Raw genomic sequence first — 7,144 nt, forward strand, 5'->3', positions numbered from 1 at the left:
TAAGCAAAATTTTTGAAAAACAGGAAAATAAAGGACAAGGAGATTAAAGAACGGGTCCACCTTAGTGATGGCGGCTTGTTCTTCCTCTTGAAGATCTTATGGAGTGCTTTAGCTCCTCAATGTCTCTTCCTTGCCTTTGGTGCTCCACCCTTAGTTGTCCCATGTTGGAACTCAATTCCCCTAGGGAGATGTTGATTTGATCCCAATAGTTTTGTGGAGGAAAGTGCATCCCTTGAGGCATCTCAGGGATTTCATGATGAGTGGGATCTCTTATTTGCTCCATCCTCTTCTTAGTGATGGGCTTGTCTTCATCAATGAGGATGTCTCCCTCTATGTCAATTCCAACTTATAAAGTTCTTGGGATATAACCTCATGAACTTCTACTTCCTCTCCAATCATGATGCTATGAATCATGATAGCCTGGTCTATAGTAACTTTGGACCGGTTGCTAGTGGGAATGATTGAGCGTTGGATAAACTCCAATCATCCCCTAGCCACGGGCTTGAGGTCATGCCTTCTCAGTTGAACCGACTTCCCTCTTGAATCTCTCTTCCATTGAGCGCCCTCTTCACAAATGTCTATGAGGACTTGGTCCAACCTTTGATCAAAGTTGACCCTTCTAGTGTAAGGATGTTCATCTCCTTGCATCATGGGCAAGTTGAATGCTAACCTTACATTTTCCAGACTAAAATCTAAGCATTTCCCCCGAACCATTGTAAGCCAATTCTTTGGGTCCGGGTTCACACTTTGATCATGGTTCTTGGTGATCCATGCATTAGCATAGAACTTTTGAACCATTAAGATTCTGACTTGTTGAATGGGGTTGGTAAGAACTTCCCAACCTCTCCTTCGGATCTCATGTCGGATCTCCGGATATTCACTCTTTTTGAGTTTGAAAGGGACCTCGGGGATCACCTTCTTCATGGCCATAACTTCATAGAAGTGGTCTTGATGCACCCTTGAGATGAATCTCTCCATCTCCCATGACTCGGAGGTGGAAGCTTTCGCCTTTCCTTTCCTCTTTCTAGAGGTTTCTCCGGCCTTAGATGCCATAAATGGTTATGGAAAAACAAAAAGCAATGCTTTTACCACACCAAACTTAGAAGGTTTGCTCGTCCTCGAGCAAAAGAAGAAAGAAGAGAGTAGAAGAGGAAGAAATAGAGGAGCTGGAGGTGGCTATGTGGTTCGACCAAGAAGAAGTGGTGTTTAGGTTGTGTGAAAATGAAGGAGTGAAGATGGGTTTATATAGGAGTGGAGAGGGGGTGTATGGTTCGGCCATTATGGGTGGGTTTGGGAGGGAAAGTGGTTTGAATTTGAATGGTGAGGTAGGTGGGGTTTTATGAAGGATGGATGTGAGTGGTGAAGAGAATAGTGGGATTTGATAGGCGAGGGGTTTTTGGGGAAGAGGTGTTGAGGTGATTGGTGAATGGGTGAAGAAGAGAGAGAGTGGTGGGATAGGTGGGGATCCTGTGGGGTCCACAGATCCTAACGTGTCAAGGATAATTCATCCCTGCACCAAGTGGCGAGCAAAAATGCTCCTTCTGCCAATCCTGGCGTTAAACGCTGGGCTGGTGCCCATTTCTGGCGTTTAACGCCAGCTTCTTGCCCATTCCTGGCGTTAAACGCCAGTCTGGTGCCCCTTTCTGGCGTTAAATGCCCAGAATGGTACCAGAGTGGGCGTTAAACACCCATTTGCTGTCTTCACTGGCGTTTAAACGCCAGCAAGTTTTCCTCCAGGGTGTGCTGTTTTTCTTTCTATTTTTCATTCTGTTTTTGCTTTTTTCAATTGATTTTGTGACTTCCCATGATCATCAACCTATAGAAAACATAAAATAACAAAAGGAAACTAGATAAATATAACATTGGGTTACCTCCCAACAAGCACTTCTTTAATGTCATTAGCTTGACAGTGGGCCCTCATGGAGCCTCACAGATACTCAGAGCAATGTTGGAACCTCCCAACACCAAACTTAGAGTTTGATTGTGGGGGTTCAACACCAAACTTAGAATTTGGTTGTAGCCTCCCAACACCAAACTTAGAGTTTGACTGTGGGGGCTCTGTTTGACTCTGTTTTGAGAGAAGCTCTTCATGCTTCCTCTCCATGGTTACAGAGGGATATCCTTGAGCCTTAAACACAAGGGATTCTTTATTCACTTGAATGATCAATTCTGCTCTGTCAACATCAATCACAGCCTTTGCTGTGGCTAGAAAGGGTCTGCCAAGGATGATGGATTCATCCATGCACTTCCCAGTCTCTAGCACTATGAAATCAGCAGGGATGTAATGGTCTTCAATCTTTACCAGAACATCCTTTACAAGTCCATAAGCTTGTTTTCTTGAGTTATCTGCCATCTCTAGTGAGATTCTTGCAGCTTGTACCTCAAAGATCCCTAACTTCTCCATTACAGAGAGAGGCATGAGGTTTATGCTTGACCCTAGATCACACAGAGCCTTCTTGAAGGTCATGGTGCCTACTGTACAAGGTATTGAGAACTTCCCAGTGTCCTGTCTCTTTTGAGGTAATTTCTGCCTGGTCAAGTCATCCAGTTCTTTGGTGAGCAAAGGGGGTTCATCCTCCCATGTCTCATTACCAAATAACTTGTCATTCAGCTTCATGATTGCTCCAAGGTACTTAGCAACTTGCTCTTCAGTGACATCTTTGTCCTCTTCAGAGGAAGAATACTCATCGGAGCTCATGAATGGCAGAAGTAAATCCAATGGAATCTCTATGGTCTCAGTGTGAGCCTCAGATTCCCATGGTTCCTCATTAGGGAATTCATTGGAGGCCAGTGGACGTCCATTGAAGCCTTCCTCAGTGGCGCTCACTGCCTCTTTCTCCTCTCCAAGTTTGGCCATGTTGATGGCCTTGCACTCTCCTTTTGGATTCTCTTCTGTAATTCTTGGCAGAGTACTAGGAGGGAGTTCAGTAACTTTCTTACTCAGCTGACCCACTTGTGCCTCCAAGTTTCTAATGGAGGATCTTGTTTCAGTCATAAAACTTTGAGTGGTTTTGATTAGATCAGAGACCATGGTTGCTAAGTCAGAGTGGCTCTGCTTAGAATTCTCTGTCTGTTGCTGAGAAGATGATGGAAAAGGCTTGCCATTGCCAACCCTATTTCTTCCACCATTATTGTTGTTGAAACCTTGTTGAGGTCTCTGTTGATCCTTCCATGAGAGATTTGGATGATTTCTCCATGAAGGATTATAGGTGTTTCCATAGGGTTCTCCTATGTAATTCACCTCTTCCATTGAAGGGTTCTCAGGATCATAAGCTTCTTCTTCAAATGAAGCGTCCTTAGCACTGCCTGGTGCAGCTTGCATTCCAGACAGACTCTGAGAAATCATATTGACTTGCTGAGTCAATATTTTGTTCTAAGCCAATATGGCATTCAGAGTATCAATCTCAAGAACTCATTTCTTCTGATTCGTCCCATTGTTCACAGGATTCCTTTCAGAAGTGTACATGGATTGGTTATTTGCAACCATTTCAATGAGTTCTTGAGCTTCTGCAGGCATCTTCTTCAGATGAAGAGATCCTCCAGTAGAGCTGTCCAATGACATCTTGGACAGTTCAGACAGACCATCATAGAAGATACCTATGATGCTCCATTCAGAAAGCATGTCAGACGGACACTTTCTGATCTATTATTTGTATCTTTCCCAAGCTTCATAGAGGGATTCACCTTCCTTCTGTCTAAAGGTTTGGACTTCCACTCTAAGCTTACTCAATTTTTGAGGTGGAAAGAACTTTGCCAAGAAGGCATTGACTAGCTTTTCCCAAGAGTTCAGGCTTTCTTTGGGTTGTGAGTCCAACCATATCCTAGCTCTGTCTCTTACAGCAGAAGGGAATAGCATAAGTCTGTAGACCTCAGGGTCAACCCCATTGGTCTTGACAGTGTCACAGATTTGCAAGAATTCAGCTAAAAACTGATGAGGATCTTCCAATGGAAGTCCATGGAACTTGCAATTCTGTTGCATTAGAGAAACTAATTGAGGCTTAAGCTCAAAGTTATTTGCTCCAATGGCAGGGATAGAGATGCTTCTCCCAAAGAAGTTGGGAGTAGGTGCAGTAAAGTCACCCAGCACCTTCCTTGCATTATTGGCATTGTTGTTGTTTTCGGCTGCCATGTCTTCTTCTTTGAAGATTTCTGTTAGGTCCTTTACAGAGAGTTATGCTTTAACTTCTCTTAGCTTTCGCTTCAAGGTCCTTTCAGGTTCAGAGTCAGCCTCAACAAGAATGCTTTTGTCTTTGTTCTTGCTCATATGAAAGAGAAGAGAACAAGAAAATATGGAATCCTCTATGTCACAGTATGGAGATTCCTTGAAGTGTCAGAGGAAAAGAAAAATAGAAGGAAGAGGTAGAAGAATTCGAACATAGAAAGATAGAGTTCGAATTGTGCATTGAGGATGAGTGTTTGTTCATAAATAGAAGGATGTGAGAAGAGGGGAAGAAATTTTTGAAAATAAATTAAAAGATTTTAAAAGAATTTTGAAAATTGATTGATGATTTTCGAAAACTAAGAGTGGGAAAGAAATTAAGTGATTTTTGAAAAAATATTTTGAAAGTAGAAATTAAAGAGATATGATTGAAAACTATTTTGAAAAAGATGTGATTAAAAAGATATGATTGAAAAGTTATGGTTTTAAAAAGATATGATTGAAGAGATATGATTGAAAAATAATTTAAAAAGATTTGATTTTTAAAATTAATGACTTGGCTAACAAGAAAAGATATGATTCAAACATTAAACATTTCTCAACAGAAAAGGCAACATACTTGAAATGTTGAATCAAATCATTAATTGTTAACAAGTATTTTTGAAAATGGAAAGAAATTGATTTTAAAAATATATGATTGAAAATATATGATTTGAAAAAGATTTGATTTCGAAAAACTATGAAAACTTGAAAAAAATTTGAATTAAAAACAAAATCTTCCCTCTTGTGCCATCCTGGCGTTAAACGCCAGAATGGATACCATTCTGGGCGTTTATCCATTCTGGGCGTTTAACGCCCAAAATGCTACCCTTTTGGGCGTTAAACGCCCAGCCAGGCACCCTGGCTGGCGTTTAAATGCCAGTTTTCCTTCCTCACTGGGCGTTTTGAATGCCCAGTTCTTTCTGTGTAATTCCTCTGCTGTATGTTCTGAATCTTCAATTCTCTGTATTATTGACTTGAAAAGACACAAATTAAAATTTTTTTGGATCTTAATTGATGAGGAATAATCAAAATACAATTAAAAATCAAATAAACAACGCATGCAAGACACCAAACTTAGAAGTTTGCATACTACTGACACTGACAAATTGAGAATGCATATGAGAAACAACAAAACACTCAAGACAAGAGAATTTAAAGATCAGAGCAATGAAATCATCAAGAACAACTTGAAGATCAATGAAGACACATGAATAATGCAAGAAGAACAGAAACATGCAATTGACACCAAAGATGAAAATTCAATAGCAAAAGGTCCTATTTGTAGAGAACTAGTAGCTTAGAGTTTACAAAGATGAGTAAATGACATAAAAATCCACTTCCAGGCCCACTTGGAGTGTGCTTGGGCTGAGCATTGAAGCATTTTCGTGTAGAGACTTTTCTTGGAGTTAAACGCCAGCTTTTGTGCCAGTTTGGGCGTTTAACTCCCATTCTTGTGCCAGTTCTGACATTTTATGCCAGAATTCTTGAGCTGACTTGGAACGCCTATTTGGGCCCTGAAATCTCAGACAAAGTATGAACTATTATACATTGCTGGAAAGCCCGGGATGTCTACTTTCCAATGCAGTTGAGAGCGCGCCAATTGGGCTTCTGTAGCTCCAGAAAATCCACTTCGAGTGCAGGGAGGTCAGAATCTAACAGCATCTACAGTCCTTTTTAGCCTCTGAATCAGATTTTTGCTCAGGTCCCTCAATTTCAGCCAGAAAATACCTAAAATCATAGAAAAACACACAAACTCATAGTAAAGTCCAGAAAAGTGAATTTTAACTAAAAACTAATAAAAATATAATAAAAACTAACTAAAACATACTAAAAACAATGCCAAAAAGCGTATAAATTATCCGCTCATCACTGAGTCACAATCTAAAAAGGTTCACCCAGTTATGTGTCTGTGGCATGGATGTATCCGGTGGTAATATTGGAAAACAAAGTGCTTTGGGCCACGGCCAAGACTCATAAAGTAGATGTGTTCAAGAATCAACATACTTAACTAGGAGAATCAATAACACTATCTGAATTTTGAGTTCCTATAGATGCCAATCATTCTGAACCTCAAAGGATAAAGTGAGATGCCAAAATTGTTCAGAGGCAAAAAGCTACTAGTCCCGCTTATCTAATTGGAGCTAAGTTTCATTGATATTTTGGAGTCTATAGTATATTCTCTTCTTTTTATTAGTTTTTATTTAAAATTCACTTTTCTGGACTTTACTATGAGTTTGTGTGTTTTTCTGTGATTTCAGGTATTTTCTGGCTGAAATTGAGGAACCTGAGCAAAAATCTGATTCATAGGCTGAAAAAGGACTGCAGATGCTGTTGGATTCTGACCTCCCTACACTCGAAGTGGATTTGCTAGAGCTATAGAAGCTCAATTGGCGTGCTCTCAATTGCGTTGGAAAGTAGACATCCTGGGCTTTCCAGCAATATATAATAGTCCATACTTTACCCGAGATTTGATGGCCCAAACTGGCATTCCAAATTAGCTCAAGACTGCCCGGCGTTTAACGCCGGAACTGGCACAGAAGTGGGAGTTAAACGCCCAAACTGGCACAAAAGCTGGCATTTAACTCCAAGAAAAGTCTCTACACATAGAAGCTTCAATGCTCAGCCCAAGCACACACCAAGTGGGCCCAGAAGTGGAATTTTACGTCATTTACTCATTTTTGTAAACCCTAAGCTACTAGTTCTCTATAAATAGGACCTTTTGCTATTGTATTTTCATCTTTGGACGTCTAGTTCTTAGATCATCTTGGTTCTTCTGGTTCCCTCTCTGGGGCCGAAGCCAATGATCACCATTATCACTTATGTATTTTCAACGGTGGAGTTTCTACACACCATAGATTAAGGTGTGGAGCTCTGCTGTACCTCGAGTATTAATGTAATTACTATTGTTCTTCTATTCAATTCAGCTTATTCTTGTTCTAAGAT

General features: G+C 40.5%; 1 non-coding gene across 1 annotated transcript; it reads left to right on the forward strand.

Moving 5' to 3' along the window:
• Window positions 1-3,616: 3,616 nt before the first annotated feature.
• On the forward strand, window positions 3,617-3,724 carry LOC112719354 (small nucleolar RNA R71). The gene has a single exon (XR_003161657.1). It is a non-coding gene; the product is annotated as a small nucleolar RNA R71 (small nucleolar RNA).
• Window positions 3,725-7,144: the final 3,420 nt, after the last annotated feature.

The sequence above is a fragment of the Arachis hypogaea genome, chromosome 10 (assembly GCF_003086295.3).
Source record: "Arachis hypogaea cultivar Tifrunner chromosome 10, arahy.Tifrunner.gnm2.J5K5, whole genome shotgun sequence".
In the NCBI taxonomy this organism is placed as follows: Eukaryota; Viridiplantae; Streptophyta; class Magnoliopsida; order Fabales; family Fabaceae; genus Arachis; species Arachis hypogaea.